The 16350-nt window shown below is 43.8% G+C and overlaps 1 long non-coding RNA gene across 1 annotated transcript in view; it reads left to right on the top strand.

Moving 5' to 3' along the window:
* Nucleotides 1–2019: 2019 nt before the first annotated feature.
* The window catches only part of LOC147349352 (uncharacterized), a 92485-nt gene continuing 78154 nt past the window's right edge, over nt 2020–16350 (top strand). Inside the window, exon 1 of the long non-coding RNA XR_015150427.1 lies at nt 2020–2170. This is a non-coding gene — a long non-coding RNA (uncharacterized LOC147349352). The remainder of the gene's footprint in view (nt 2171–16350) is intronic.

Here is a 16350-nt window from a genome sequence, read left to right as displayed (position 1 = left end):
GGGGGGGTGGGGTTGGAATTGCTTTCTTTGGGTGTTGTGCCCTCAGAGGCAGCCGAAGCCAGGCGCTTCCACATGCCACCTACCTGGGTAAGTGGAAAATGCAAAGCTCAGTCGAAGGGCGGAGGTGGGGGTGGCGCTGCTGGGGCCAGGGTGGGGGATCTCGGGCCCACGATGGGTAGAGGCCTGCAGAAGCCCAGCCGCACCTGGCCGGCACACCCAAGAGCTGAGCAGTGGCGAGACTTTTCACCAGAAGGGTCTGTCTCCCACCCCAGGTCTGAGTCCTTGGGGTGCAAAGGGGACACAGAAGGCACTTACTAGGGAGCTGAGGCTGGAAGGCTGAAGCCAAAGGCCTGGGGTCTGGGGGGCCTGGCCTGGGCTGGCTGGATCTGCTAGGGGACCTCATCTGCCTGTGGGGAAAGCCTAGGAGAGCAGCCTTCCTGGGAAGCCTAGGGAGGCCCCTGACCAGGACTCGCTGCTGCCCCCACACAGCCCATGGAGCCAGTGGGTGGGTCCTTGAGACAGGAGAGATGCTGGTGTGGACATTCTTCTGATTGCTTGGTGGTGATGTAAGTGGCAGTTACCATCATCAACCTTCTGATTCCAATTGGTCTGGGATCTATGCGCTTGTGGACATTCAGTTAACTTCTCCCACCTGGTGTGGGTTTCAGTATTGCAAAAACAACTCAGAGACACTATGTATATTCCTTGAGCGGGTAACCAGGACCCTGGCCAAGGTGGAACTATTGTTCTTATTTGTTTTTTTCTTCCTCCCTTGTCTCTGCATCATTTCCCTTCCCTGATTAGCAACTGTTTGAACCTCTCTGTTGGAACCCCGGGAAAGTCTTGAAGGCTGAATGAAGCCCATTTCCTATTATCAAGAAAAAAAGGGGTACACAAAAAGACTTTTGTGCCCGGGAGCCCCATAGGATCCTGCTGGGTTTCAGGGCCTTGACTACAGAGGGATGAATGATGTAGGAAAAAAACAGTGCTGGGACCTGTGTGGGGCTGCGTCATGGGGAAAATTGACGTTAATACACATTCTCTGTGATCAGTTATGATGACTGGCACTGGGCGGGGAGAATGATGGAGTTTGAAGGAATCCAAAATATAACATCATTTCCCCTAACATTTGGAGTGCAGATGTCTCTTGAGAGGCAGACAAGCAGTTGAATTTGGGGACCCAGAAACATGAGACTTTGAATAAGTAGTTTTAGGCCTTAGGTGAAATAAACATGAGTCACATGATTTTTTTTTTTTTTTTTGCTTTGGGGGTTTATAGGACTTTATTGTGACACATGGCTGGTTTTTACAGTTATGTGATTGTCTTTTGACCAGTGGGGTTGGACTGGCAGCTTAAGGCTTTAGATTTTAGTAAGCATAGTCCAGTGGGATTTTGACCTAGCAGTTAATGGCAACTTTATCCACAGGCAAGTAGCTGTTTATAAACAGGCAGGACAGCAAGTGCCAGCCTTACAAACAGGCCAGAGCTGCACTGGCTTCAGTAAACACAAGGAGCTGAGGCAAGGTTTTTGATTAGAGAGAAAAGAAAATGTTTTTAGATGTCAGCTTTTAAGGTGAGGGAATGAAACAGTTTTTGTTGTTGTTTGCCTGCAAATCTATAAGACTTTCAAAAGCAAAAGAAGCTACATTTCATGTGTCCTAAAAACCATTTATGTGTGAGGTTCTCATTTTAAAATGATGCGCCAGGTATAAATAAGGCTAGATCAGCCACACAGCTTCCGTTCCTGTTGTATTTTGAAAACTCAACAGGACTATAACCAAGTATAGACAGGGACATTATCAAATGATAATGTGGTCACCAAAAGGACATACCCACTCTAAATGAATCTGAACCTAATAGCAGAGTTCACGCTCTCCCCACGGGCTGTGGGAGGGGCTGCTTTAGATGGATCTCACCAGTGGGGAGGGGAGGGGTGGGGTGCTCCCAAGTTTGCACAGGTGTGCTGCTCAGGGCTCCAGATTGCCACACCAGGTGCAGCGGCCCACGGCCGCCATCTTGAAGTGCCGGGGGCAGGGCTTTTGCACAAGGTCTGCAGAGCTGAACTGTTGGCTGCAGCCATTCTGGGAGGAAGAACTCTGGTCTGAGGCCTCAGCCTGCAGCACCCTGTGTGCAAGTGAAACTAGACGAAGCCCAAAGGAAAAACAAAAGGTTAGACTTGACTTTACTACTCAGACTCTATTGTTGTTTCCCAGGAATCGTTAATAAGCTTTGCTGGTGATGTTAAGATTTTTAAATAAGCATTCAGTTCCTTTCTAGGTATACATTGTTTTATCATCTTTGGTTATCTAACCATGGTCATTTGGTCTTAAGAAAGTGCCTGTTCCTTTAAGCTGTAGAATTTGACATAAGTTGTTCATTATTTTCCTTTCTTATCCTTTTAATATCTGGAGTGATACCCCTTGTGGTTCCTGGTTTTTGTAATTTGTATTTCCTCTTGTTTTCTTGGTTTGGTTTGTTTAGTAAACCTTTGTTAAACTAAAGGTTTATTTTATAGATCTTTATAAGAATTATTGTATCAGTTTCCTATTGCCACTGTAATAGATGACCACAAATATAGTAGTTTAAAACAACACAACTTTATTACCTAGAGCTCTGGAAGTCAGAAATTAAAAATCGGCCTGGCTGAGCTGAGATCCAGGTGCTGGCAGGGCCCATTGCTTCCGGAGGTTCTGAGGGGAACGTCCATTCTGTTGCCTTTTTTCAGTTACTAGAGGCTGCCTCGGAGAAAGCAATGGCACCCCACTCCAGTACTCTTGCCTGGAAAATCCCATGGATGGAGCAGCCTGGTAGGCTGCAGTCCATGGGGTCACTGGGAGTCAGAAACGACTGAGTGACCTCACTTTCACTTTTCACTTTCATGCATTGGAGAAGGAAATGGCAACCCACTCCAGTGTTCTTGCCTGGAGAATCCCAGGGACGGGGGAGCCTGATGGGCTGCCGTCTATGGGGTCGCACGGAGTTGGACACGACTGAAGTGACTTAGCAGCAGCAGCAGAGGCCACCTGCATTCTCACTGGCCCATCACCACTTCCTCCTCCTCTCAGCTTCTCGTTTCTGTTATCACATCTCTGACTCTGAACCTCCTATCCTCTCTCTCAAGGACGTTTGTGATTCCACTGGGCCCATCAGGATAATCTCTCTGGTTCAAAATCTTTAAGTAATCACACCTGCAAAATTCCTTTTACCAGCAAAACTAACATGTTCCCAGTTCCAGAGATTGGTTAAAACACGGGCATCTTCAGGGGGCCGTCACTCAGCCTATTATAATAAGCTCTAGATTTCATCACTCTTCTCGACTGTATGTCCATTTCCTAGTTTATTGATTTTCAATATTTCTCTATTATTTCCTTCCTTCTTTTTGCTTTAGATTAACTTACTCTCTTTTCCTTGCTTCTTAAGGTATAAATTTAGATTTTTTGAGATTTTTTTTTATGTTAAAACATTTAATGCTATAAATTTTTCTTTAAACACTGCTTTAGGTACGTCTCAAATTTTGGTATATTATGTTTTCAACTTCATTCAGCTCAAAAACATTAATGTTTTGGTGACATCTTCTCTGACCCATGTGTTATTTAAAAAGTGTGTTCTTAATTTGGAATTTTCTAGGTGCATTCCTTTTGCTGATTTCTAATTAATTCTATGTGTGTGCTAATTTAATCCTCTTACATGAGTTTGAGCCTTTTAAATTTATTGAGACTTACTTTATGACTCAGAGTTTTGATGAATGTTATATGATTGGAAGCATTTGTTATGCTGTTTTAAAAAGAATATGTATTTTGCTGTTTTGTAGTGAAATATTCTATTAATATAAATTAGGTCAATCTGACTGAGAATGATATTTAAGACTTCTACATCTTTACTAATTTTCTGTCAATCACTGGGACAGGTTTGTTTTAATCTTCAATTGTAATTATGGATTTCCCCCTTCTTTTAGTTCTATACATTTTTGCTTTGTGGATTTTGAACCTCTGTTATTAGGCTCACACCCATTTAGAATGGGTATGTTCTTTTGGTGAAGTGACCACATTATTATTATATAACGTCCCTTTCTGTCCCTGGTTATAGTCCTGTTGAGTTTTTAAAATACAACAGGATCAGAAGCTGTGTGCTTGGTCTAGTCCTGCCTATTTATATCGGTCACATCAATTTAAAGTGAGAATCTTACACGTAAATGTTTTTAGGACCCAAGAAATATAGCTCCTTCAAAGTCTTGGGTTGTAGATCTGCAGCCAAGCAACAACAAAAATCGTTTCATCCCCTTGTGCTTAAAAGCTGTGACACTGGACTGAAAATGCATCTGTGATAGTGGATACTAAGTAACTGGGTGGACTCCTCTTTGACTTCAGCAGGACTCCAAGGCAAGTGGAAATTAAGATGTTTTCTGTATATTAGATTGTACATAAAATAAGATGTAGTGCCTAAATGGCACCATTGTGATTTTTAAAACTTTGTTAGCAAGGAGTCACATCTCAAGCTCCACCGTCTAATTGCTGGACCAATATTCGTAAATGGCCTTCCCATCCACTCCCTTTACCTTGGTGAAATGGTGCCATAAATGGCGTGTTCCTCCAACAAAGACACAGAATGACCAGCATCCTGGCAAAACTGCAGTCAAGGTTCTGTCCCATTTCTATTTGCCCTCTCACATATCGCTGAATCTCTGCTGTGGTCTTTGGCAATAATGATTAAAGGGTCAGGGAATAGAATTTTGTCTGGGATATCTGCTAATTCTATGGGTTGAACTGTTTTCTAAAATAAGTGGGTGTGAGATGGGTACTTTTGGTAATCTTTAGTGTTCTCTTTGGTCTCTGCAAAAGTGAGGCACATATGAGTACGAGTGACCTTTTAAGTTCCTAAGAGAACTGCACCTATTTCAGTGGAAGAGAATTCAACTGCAACTGCAGTCCTACCTAAAGAGGGATACTCTTCTAGATGAAGTCAGAAGAATAAGAAATACACAGGATAGACTTTGGGACTTTAATTTTTGGGGGCTTTTAACACAATGGAAAGGTAGTTTGATTTTAGACTTCAATATTCAGAAAATTTAATGTTGGCACTGTAATTTTACCCTGGGAAATTTGTGATAAGAGAAGGTTTATACTCAAACTTGGAATATTTTTATTATAGGCATTTTATTGGACTATCTTAATGCTGTCATTTCATTTCACGGAAGAAGCTCTAGTGAGCTCTTTCGGATAACATGGCTGGACTTAATTTGGAATGGAAAATAGAATAAGGAGTGCTTGCAGCTAGTATGGCTTTTGAGTTTTAAAATTTATGTTATGACCCACTCCGTGGATTTCCAGGGACATAAATCATCACTGTGCATTAACTGCCGTGAAAGAACAACAGTGAATATTGAGAGAGAAACCTCAGGAGCCGAGGGCTCCACTATTCTAATAGACTGCTGATTTTCTTCCCTGGATGGAGTGCCACATCTCTGCTAGACCACAGAATCGGGGCTTAAACCCAATGGGTTAAGAAGGGGGAAAAAAGGCTGAGGAAAGAAAGGAGGAAACACTCTTTTTCTTGATTCCACTGCTTGTTCAAGGTTGAGAACCATTGCATTAAAGCAATGATTCATTACTTGGGAATTGTTGGAAATGCAGAGTCTCCCACACAGCCCCTAGGAATCAGAAACTCTTAAGTGGACCCAGGAATCTGTGTTTAGAATAAACCCTCCAGATGATTCTGATAACATGTCCTACTTGTGGGCCACAGCTGTGGAGTAACTCTGCTGGTCTCTTGCTCCCTTCTTGCCTGTTCCTAGTGCGTGGGGGGAAGGTGGGGTGACCTGGCAGATTAATATAAATGAGAGAAGAAAATGGGCATGTGAGGCACTTTTGCCTTCTTGTCTGTTCCCAGTGCAGGGGGAAGGTGGGGTGACCTGGCAGATTAATACTTGCTCCCTTCTTGCCTGTTCCCAGTGCGGGGGGGAAGGTGGGGTGACCTGGCAGATTAATACTTGCTCCCTTCTTGCCTGTTCCCAGTGCTGAGGGAAGGTGGGGTGGCCTGGCAGATTAATACTTGCTCCCTTTTTGCCTGTTCCCAGTGCCGGGGGAAGGTGGGGTGACCTGGCAGATTAATACTTGCTCCCTTCTTGCCTGTTCCCAGTGCTGAGGGAAGGTGGGGTGGCCTGGCAGATTAATACTTGCTCCCTTCTTGCCTGTTCCCAGTGCCGGGGGAAGGTGGGGTGACCTGGCAGATTAATACTTGCTCCCTTCTTGCCTGTTCCCAGTGCGGGGGGAAGGTGGGGTGGCCTGGCAGATTAATACTTGCTCCCTTCTTGCCTGTTCCCAGTGCTGGGGGAAGGTGGGGTGGCCTGGCAGATTAATACTTGCTCCCTTCTTGCCTGTTCCCAGTGCTGGGGGAAGGTGGGGTGGCCTGGCAGATTAATACTTGCTCCCTTCTTGCCTGTTCCCAGTGCGGGGGGAAGGTGGGGTGACCTGGCAGATTAATACTTGCTCCCTTCTTGCCTGTTCCCAGTGCGGGGGGAAGGTGGGGTGGCCTGGCAGATTAATACTTGCTCTCTTCTTGCCTGTTCCCAGTGCGGGGGGAAGGTGGGGTGACCAGGCAGATTAATACTTGCTCCCTTCTTGCCTGTTCCCAGTGCTGGGGGAAGGTGGGGTGACCTGGCAGATTAATACTTGCTCCCTTCTTGCCTGTTCCCAGTGCGGGGGGAAGGTGGGGTGACCAGGCAGATTAATACTTGCTCCCTTCTTGCCTGTTCCCAGTGCGGGGGGAAGGTGGGGTGACCTGGCAGATTAATACTTGCTCCCTTCTTGCCTGTTGCCAGTGCGGGGGGGAAGGTGGGGTGGCCTGGCAGATTAATACACATGGAGAAGAAAGTGGGCACGTGAGGCACTTTTGGTACCCTTTTCTTTAGACTGTTCTGCTTCTCTTTCCTTGGAAATGGCTGCCTCTGGAGAACATGCTGTGTTGGCCTATCCCCACTCTGTGGGAGGCTTGAAGGGAAGGCACTACGTGCATTCAGAGAGGCTTGAAGCCTGGGAAGTTTAATTGAGGCGACAGTAATAAGTCCATTTGCCTTTCATGCCAAGCCAAGTGCCCAAGAACTGTTATCAGTAACATCATTTCCCTCCGTCTGACTCCTGTGTGTCTTTATCTCTCAGTTGGTTCTGAATGTGGGCAGGGAAGAGGGATGATATTTATTAGGCCCCCTCAATTATAGGGCTTCCCTGGTATCTCAGTTGATAAAGAATCTGCGTGCAATGCAGGAGACCCTGGTTCGATTCCTGGGTCGGGAAGATCCCCTGGAGACAGGAAAGGCTACCCACTCCAGTATTCTTGTGTTTCCCTTGTAGCTCAGCTGGTAAAGAATCCACCTGTAATGGAGGAGACCTGGCTTTGATCTCTGGGTTGCGAAGATTCCCCTGGAGAAGGGAAAGGCTACCCACTCCAGTATTCTGGCCTGGAGAATTCCATGGACTGTATAGTCCATGGGGTCACAAAGAGTCAGACAAGACTGAGTGACTTTTCTTCTTTCTCTCAATTATGACCTATGGGAGGTTGTGGCACATCTGTCCTCCTTGAGTTAGGCTCATTGAGATGTTTTAAACCCTATTAAGTGCCCTGCTCTGTGAAGGTTCCCCGGGTGTGTGGATAAGGAACAGGACACAAACAGAAATGACGTAGCATGTTGTGTCAGAGCTTCCCTGGTGGCTCAGATGGTAAAGCGTCCTCCTGCAACGCGGGAAACCTGGCTTTCATCTCTGGATTTTCGACCTCTGGGGGAGGGCATGGCAACCCACTCCAGTATTCTTGCCTGGAGAATTCCATGGACAAAGGAGCCTGGTGGGCTACAGTCCGTGGGGTCACAAAGAGTCAGACACGACTGAGCGACTAAAGCACAAGCTGTGGCCAAGCATTCCCAAACAGTCCACTGGCACGCATTCATTTGTTGAAACAGAGTCAAGAAAAATATTATTCACATTATAGGCTGGAGGCTCTCCATTAGAAATTAGTCAAGAACAAGAAGTGACAAAGACTCAGTTCATTATGTTGTCTGTTAAACACAGATGTGTATTCAGAAGTAGGGGCTCATGTTCCCTTTCGGATTCTCTGTGGAATATGTATTGAATATACTACTATCCATTCATGATGACAGATAATCAAGAGTGAGCCACACTTAGATCTAAAATGAAAAGATTTTCAAAATTGGATGAGAGCAAGCGGCTGGAAAACTTCTTCAATCTTATTTCATGTTTTATGATGGTAAACATGTAAATTTCCCCTCCTATGATAGTATTTTGTGATTGATTATGCAATTACTTTTTATAGCCTCTGGGTATCTAAGATTAAGTTATTTACATGTCAATAAACTCTATATATTTTCATTATTTTGACAAATCTGTGCTACTTCCTAAGGTGAATTATTGAAATTCAGAGGTGGATACAGCCTCAGGGAAGAAGATAAAATATCAAGGTAGTTAAGTGCAGTTAATCTTTTCTCAGAGGGTTAGTTCCCTAACTTTTTTGCTAGAGTAAAATTTGGTCAGAATCAGGTTTTACAGGAAATTCCCTGGTGATCCAGGGGTTAGGACTCTGTGCTTTCACTGCCCCGGCCTCGGCTCAATCTCTGGTTGGGGAAATAAGATCTCAGAAGCTGTGTGGGGCGGCAAAAAAAAAAACACAAAAAACAAAACATGTTATTAATATGCAGAACGTAGAAATAGAAATAATCTTGCATAATTGCCCATTGGGATTCTGTGTGAATAGACTCAGCACCGAGGCCCACCTTCAGAATGGATTAAATTAAATAAGGCGAAAAGCAATGGCAAGCCCATCAAGTGTTGACACCTAGAGAGGAAATCAGATCAGAAATTTATGACAGTTTGTCCCTGACTAGTAAACATGTTATGCTGATTGTGCTCTAAAACTTCATTTTTCTCAGTTGTTTAGAACTTAAAAAGGGTGAAATTTATCTACAGAGATCAGGGCCCTGTCTAGTCCACACTTAATCCATAATTTGCACATTTATAATGAAATATCATATATTTGCAATAAAAGGGTTATTATTCTAACAGTAGTAACTTAGCCCCCTCCCAAAAGAAATAATGAATATAAAATAGCTGTTGCTTATTTTGGATGTTTTATAGGATAAAAGGATAGAAGAATAACTCTGATAGAATTCTGAACAGGATTTCTGTGCATTTTCAAGTGTTCTAGAATTTGATAACACCGATACTTTCGGGGTAGTTTTCTTTAACCTAAAGTTTCTAGGGAACTTGAAGTAATCGCTTTTCTTTTTTGAAGACAAAGTGCCTCTTAAGAGGGGAGAAAATGTTTCTCTAGGGTAACCATGCCAGAGTTGAAAGAGAGGGCAGAAGGGAGGGATTGAGTTAAAGTGTATCTGTGTTGATGTGATAAATAGAGCCTCTTGAATAGAGTTAACTGGGTCTGCAAGCAGGAAAGTCTAAAGAAAAGTGAGAAGGGCAGCATGGGCAGTCACCTGAAGTCTATTATAAAAGAAAGGAAAGAGCATGCAGTTAAATGAGATCGATAGGTGATTAAATTGCCCCTGGATAGTGTCCATCTAGAACTGCACCACTTCCTGATTTGGGGGATAACTCAAGTAGTCTCCTGGTGGCTGGCCCATTTGTGCATATGGGAGCTCATATGGTGGATGTTCGTAACTGGGAGGATGCAAGCAAATTGATTTGCATATCAACTAGACCAGCCAAGTTTTGGGCATGACTGTTCTTTGTACCCTTGGTTATTATTCAGAGGTGAATCAAAAGCTTCTGGATCTTTAGGTGCCTTAGAGCCTCCACCGAATTCTTGGTCTATATCAATTTCCCTCTCTCTGTATGTGCTCAGCCAGCATCTCATTGGCGGGGCGGTTAAAGCATCAAGGGGAAGAATTCCTGCCTTCAAACACACTGCTCATGAATTTTCAAGTGTGCCTGTTGGCCGCTGATAGTGGCAGCTTCCTTAGACTTCCTACAGGATAATGTTCTTGGACACGGTTGCTGGAGAGGCAGCAAATGAACTGAACTTCTTGTCCAGCACGTCAGATCAAAAGCAAACGGGCAGGGCTGTGCCAAGTTGAATTCACAAAGTTGGTCCCAAGGAAATGAATGCAAATAGAAACCTGGCTGCTCTCTGCGAGGAAAGACAGTCCCTATCTGTTCTGTGATGACACCTGCTGCAGAGCAGGTTGTTCTGCAGCTGAAAACCAATCTGAGAAAAGGCAGACACTTAGGAGTCAGTGCTTAGGCAGGTGTTCTCAGTGATAGGAAACTGTCGGTCATAGCAAAGTGTCAGAGAGGACCTCAACTGACAGGAGATCAGAAGCACTTAAGCATTCACTGCTGCTGCTGCTAAGTCGCCTCAGTCGTGTCCTACTCTGTGCGACCCCAGAGACGGCAGCCCACCAGGCTCCTCTGTCCCTGGGACTCTCCAGGCAAGAATACTGGAGTGGGTTGCCCTTTCCTTCTTCAATGCACACATGCATGCTAAGTCGCTTCAGTTGTGTCCGACTCTATGCAACCCTGTGGACAGCAGCCCACCAGGCTCCTCTGTCCACAGGATTCTCTAGGCAAGAATACCGGAGTGGGTTGCCATTTCCTTCTCCAAGCATTCACTGCTGAAGTGCAAAGAGATAAGTATGAAGTGGATGTATTTTTGTAGGGATTCATAATTAGCACTCAAATTCCTTTTGTAAATAAAACATGGCATTCCTCTATGCAACGCTTTAAATTGCCTTTTGATAACCAAGACTTATAGAGTGGGTTAATTCTGAGTCACTCTTGCAAATGAGTTTCCTGAGACTTTCAGAGGAAAGCCTTGAATCCAGCTGAAAGAGGGACAATCGTATTTAGATGGAAAATCTGATCTTCCTGTCTGATAGCATCTGGCATTTCTTATTTGCAAATTAAACTTTACAAAAATCTCCTGGAGAAACTCAGTGATAAGCTTTTATTCCTTTCCTGTGAATATCAGTGGAGGTAAAAGGCTTTATCCCAAAAGTAACACAGATATCTGTCCTGATTAATGTGGCTTCCCAGATGGCGCTAGTGGTAAAGAATCCTCCTGCCAATGCAGGAGACACAAGAGTTGAGGATTCCATGCCTGGTGGGGAACAGACCGTGGAGGAGGAAATGGCAATCCACTCCAGTATCCTTGCCTGGAAAAATCCCATGGACAGAGGAGCCTGGGGGGCTACTGTCCATGGGCCTGATTAATAACCTTATGTACTCACAAAGCACCAAACAAGTTCAGAAACAAACAGAGTGCCTTTTGCTGCATCCTGATTCTAGTCTGCTCTCCTGAAGTCAGGGCTCTGGGACGCCACTGAGTCACATTTTTACAAAGGTAAAATTGTGAGCTGTGTCTTGGCATTTGGGGTTACCAATTATTCTTTTTCTTCTCTTCTGCCTTTTGTATTATCATTCTGCCTTTCTTTCTCCTTGGGAAGCAGGCTTCCAAATCATTCTAGTGATGACTCCTAATTGATGGGACCTGTCCATTTGAGGATTATTTTCTCTTCTTTTCGTAAAGTTCCCTAAGGTCCTAAGTCATAGGCCTGGGGTAATTTTCCCACTGTCCTTTATCCCCTCTGAACATCTCTGATATCTAGTTTTGTACAAAAAGTAGCTCACAAAATTGGCACAATCACTTTGTAACACTGTTTGGAAGTATCTGGAAAAGTTGATCATATATGCATCCTTTGACCTGGCAGTTCTACCACTTGGCTTGTACCCAACAAAAATGGGTATGGCGGTGATGGTGGTTTAGTTGCTTAGTCATGTCTGACTCTTGTGATCCCATGGTCTGTAGCCTGCCAGGCTCCTCTGTCCATGGGATTTCCCAGGCAAGAATACTCGAGTGGGTAGCCATTTCCTTCTCCAGGGAATCTTCACCCATGAATGGAACCCATGTCTCCTGTGCATCTCCTGCATTGCAGGTAGATTTTTTTTTTACCTCAATGCCACTAGAGAAGCCCCCCAAAATGGGTATATGTGCACACAAAAGAAATATACATGAGTGCTCACAACAGCACTATTCAGAATGGCAAGAAGCTGGCATCAACAAGTTTACCATCATGTTATTGATGAAAAATTGTGCTATATTTATAAATAAAATATAAATATGAGAATGAACAAGCTGCAACTAGCAACATGAGTTACCATCACAGAAATGATGTTGACCAAAAAATGTCAGACACGAGTATAGTGTATGTATCTAAAAAAATGGCAAGACTGTTTCGTGGTGTTAGAAGTCAGAATAGTAGGCATGGGGGTCAGAGAATGACAGGAAGGAGACACCACCGGGGATTCTGGGGCACCAAGAAAGTATCTTTCTGGATCTAAGTGCTGGATGCACAGTTGTGTTCACCTTGTGTACTTTTCCATTTGTATGTGATATTACAAGTATATATGTGTGTATATATATACATTTTACTTTTCAAAAATAAAAACTGAAAATCAATTTGAGATACAGTCATCTGTTTCCAAAAATAGAACCATTTCTGTACAAAACTTAGGCAAACAGCAAGCTCAGTTCCACCACTGAAGAGCTTACCTTTAGCTGTCATCTTCGGAGTCCTAATCATTAGAGTCAGTGTTAAGGCTTTGCACCTAGCTAAAAGCATTTCTAGGATTGGTAAGCATAATGCCTACAAAGATTCAAATATCTGAGAGCCTATTGAGTACCAGGCGTTGGGTCAGGGGTCAGAACAACAGGTAAGACCTAGATCTGCTGGAAAAAATTCCTTGTCTATTCCATTTCTAGATGCCCCTACTCTCCTGTTTCGCTCTCCCCAGGCCTCGTTCCACACCTTTTGCTGAGCCTACCATGTTCCTCCTACTTCCTCTCTCTTCTTCTGTAAATACATCAACTTTATACTTATGGAGCCATATGGCACTGGGGCAAGAAACCAGCTGAGGATTGGATTCTGGATAGCTCTAGAATTTACCTCTCTCCTCTCCAACATGCCCAGATCTCAACCACCACAATGCCTGTTCAGCTACTTATTGCCAAAAACTGATACCTTGAAAACTCAGCTCTGATATTTACAATTCTGGATGGTGTATTAATCTTTCAGGCCACTATATGACCAGTTAACACACCAAGGAAATTTGAAGAATTATGATCAAGTGGCAGAAGACAGCATCATCCAGAAGTGATTACTAACAAAGTAAAAATTTCTCAGAAATATGCTTGTTGTTTATATATGGAGTTATTCTAATCCTATTGTTCCAAACCTGGATCTCTAGGTAGGAACCAGGTCTTTAAATTATCTGTAGTATGTTAAAAAAAAAAAAAAAAAAAGCCTCACAGAAATTGAATTCTCACCCACAATAAGCTTTACAGGCTAGGTAAAAGGTAAAATTTTAGGTTTGATTAGAAATAATCTTTTTATAGTAAACTTAGTTATTGCATGTTGATCACATGTTGGCAGTTTTCAGTGACTATGATAAATGCAGACTGGTAAAGGAGTTAATAGTTGCTTAATATACGAAGTTTTCTTGAAAGATCAGTGTCAAAATGTGAGTTTCCTGAAGTTAATAAAATCACAAAATGACTGAGATTCTGGTTTGGGAACTCTTGATGAAAGTGAAAGAGAGTGAAAAAGTTGGCTTAAAGCTCAATATTCAGAAAAACTAAGATCATGGCATCTGGTCCCATCACTTCATGGGAAATAGATGGGGAAACAGTGGAAACAATGTCAGACTTTATTTTGGGGGGCTCCAAAATCACTGCAGATGGTGATTGCAGCCATGAAATTAAAAGACACTTACTCCTTGGAAGGAAAGTTATGACCAACCTAGATAGCATATTCAAAAGCAGAGACATTACTTTGCCAACAAAGGTCCATCTAATTAAGGCTATGGTTTTTCCAGTGGTCATGTATGGATGTGAGAGTTGGACTGTGAAGAAAGTTGAGTGCTGAAGAATTGATGTTTTTGAACTGTGGTGTTGGAGAAGACTCTTGAGAGTCCCTTGGACTGCAAGGAGATCCAACCAGTCCATTCTGAAGGAGATCAGTCCTGGGTGTTCATTGGAGGGAATGATGCTGAAGCTGAAACTCCAGTACTTTGGCTACCTCATGCGAAGAGTTGACTCATTGGAAAAGACCCTGATGCTGGGAAAGATTGAGGGCAGGGGGAGAAGGGGATGACAGAGGATGAGATGGCTGGATGGCATCACCGACTCAATGGACATGAGTTTGAGTAAGCTCCAGGAGTTGGTGATGGACAGGGAGGCCTGGCATGCTGCGATTCATGGGGTCGCAAAGAGTCAGAGATGACTGAGTGACTGAACTGAACTGAACTGAACTGATGGAGTTGAAATGTCATGCCCTACACTATAGGGCCAGCAGAGGGCGCCAGAATTAAGTGATTTCTTAGAGCCATTGTTTGAGGAGTACCAGGTAACTAAGGAGAGGGGATTGGAACAGAGGGAAAGGCGCCTGCAGGGTGGAGAGTGGCCACGCTGGGATGGCAAGTCCATTTCATGTAAGAGTTTTTAAGGAGTAGGAGATGTAACAAGCAACAAGAAAGGAACAGCTTTTTCATGGTGGCATTGTTTTTCTTATGGTGTATAATGCCTCGCAGTTGTTCAGAGACAGACCATTTCTATTGTTCGTCCATTTAGGGCGTAGCCCCACCGATAAGCCCACGTCTGACCTCCTGAGGTGGCCCTGTCATCTAGAGGAGCAGGTCTGAACATGTTAAAACAGTGGAGTTGTCTTGGCATTTCTGAGCTTGGCTCTTCCTCTTCCTCTCTTTACTCTTCCTCCAGGGATGACCCTGGCAAAATTATTCCAGGCATTAATAAATAGGAGAGGGAGGTTCTTTTTGGTCAGGGGTTTTAAATCTCCCACTGCTTCCTGCCTCAAATGTATAAACCAGGTGCAATTTGGCCTGCCATCCTGAAGGAGGCACTGTGGCAGGGAAAGCTCTCAGTCAGGACGGTCTGGACGCCATCATTTCTTTTCCTCTGTAGGACTGATTATCTCTTTCTCGAGAAACTAAGCCTGGGTCATCTTGTCTCATTGCTTTTTATAACTGCACATTCCACTGATTACAGATTCACAGCGAGTTTCATTAAGGCACTTAACCTACTTAATGACGAGATTTCTCCTACTCATCATTTCCCCACATTTTAAATGTTCGTAGGGTTCTCAAATTTGTGTGCTCAAGCTGGATACTTGACTTCTAAACTAATTTTTTGTATTTGAACTTTTTAAAGTGTGGTTTTCTTCTCTCCTTCTCTTTTGAATAAGTGCCACACGATTGGAAATGTAACCATGTGTTCTGAGTCGATGTAAGAGAACTAGAGTGGGCAACCCCTCCTATGGCATCCCTCACAACTCAGTCATCTTCCTCACGTTTGAATACGTCCCAAGATGGGGGCATGGCAGGGTGCTCTCACTCACAGAGCAGGATTTCGGGTCATCTGATATTAAATAGAAATCTGCTTTGAATTGTCTAACAGTAGATGCCACTTCTGATCTTCTTCCTCTCAATTGTACTTCAAATCTTTGAAAAGTATGATGAATGTGTTAGTCACTCAGTCCTGTCTGACTGCAACCCCATGGACTGTAGCCTGCCAGGCTCCTCTGTCCATGGGATTCTCCAGGTAAGAATACTGGAGAGGGTTGCCATTCCATTCTCCAGGGGATCTTCCTGACCCAGGAATCAGACCCAGGGGCCCCACATTTCAGGCAGATTCTTTACTGTCTGAGCCAGCAGGGAAGCACTATCCAATTTTCCCTTTAGTTTTCTCTTTCCTGAAGACTGAACTTGTCTAAGATCTTTAACAATGTCTCACGCGGTACGGGCTGCTTTTCTCTCCTTTGTCATCATGACAAAAGTTTTCTGTTTGTGACTAGCTCTTCAACTCCGTCTGTATGCTTGTACCAGACAAGGAGATGGCTAGAGTTTTGAGGATTCAAGGAGCTTAGTCTGGTAGAGAGGTGAGTCATGGGGCTGATCGTGGGGCTGTGTGATTTTGTAGCAAAGAGAAAGCCAAAAGTCAGCGACCTTATGCAAAGCTGGGATCCAAGGCCAAACTGATAATTCAAGCACAGCGTTTGAATCTAATGTAACTGGACCGAGAAGCAGAAACCAGCTAAGAGGTGGGTTCTGAGCAGAGTGCAGAAGGTCCCTGACAACCCCTGTTGTATCACCCTAGGGTGGGGAAAGGTCTCTGTGTGCTTAAGTTGTTTCTATTACGGTAGCCTTATGGGTTTGACCATCTCACTTAGCTCTAAATGCATCTTCTAAAGACACAACCAATGGTTGCTGATGATTTCTTAATGACAGACACCTGGTGATAAAGGTTTGCTTTATATGATT

The sequence above is a fragment of the Bos grunniens genome, chromosome 21, assembly GCF_055505025.1.
Source record: "Bos grunniens cultivar Pamir isolate PY7600 chromosome 21, Bosgru_T2T1.0, whole genome shotgun sequence".
NCBI lineage: Eukaryota > Metazoa > Chordata > Mammalia > Artiodactyla > Bovidae > Bos > Bos grunniens.
Note: the sequence above shows the minus strand (reverse complement) of the source record. Positions and strands in the feature narration are given on the sequence as shown.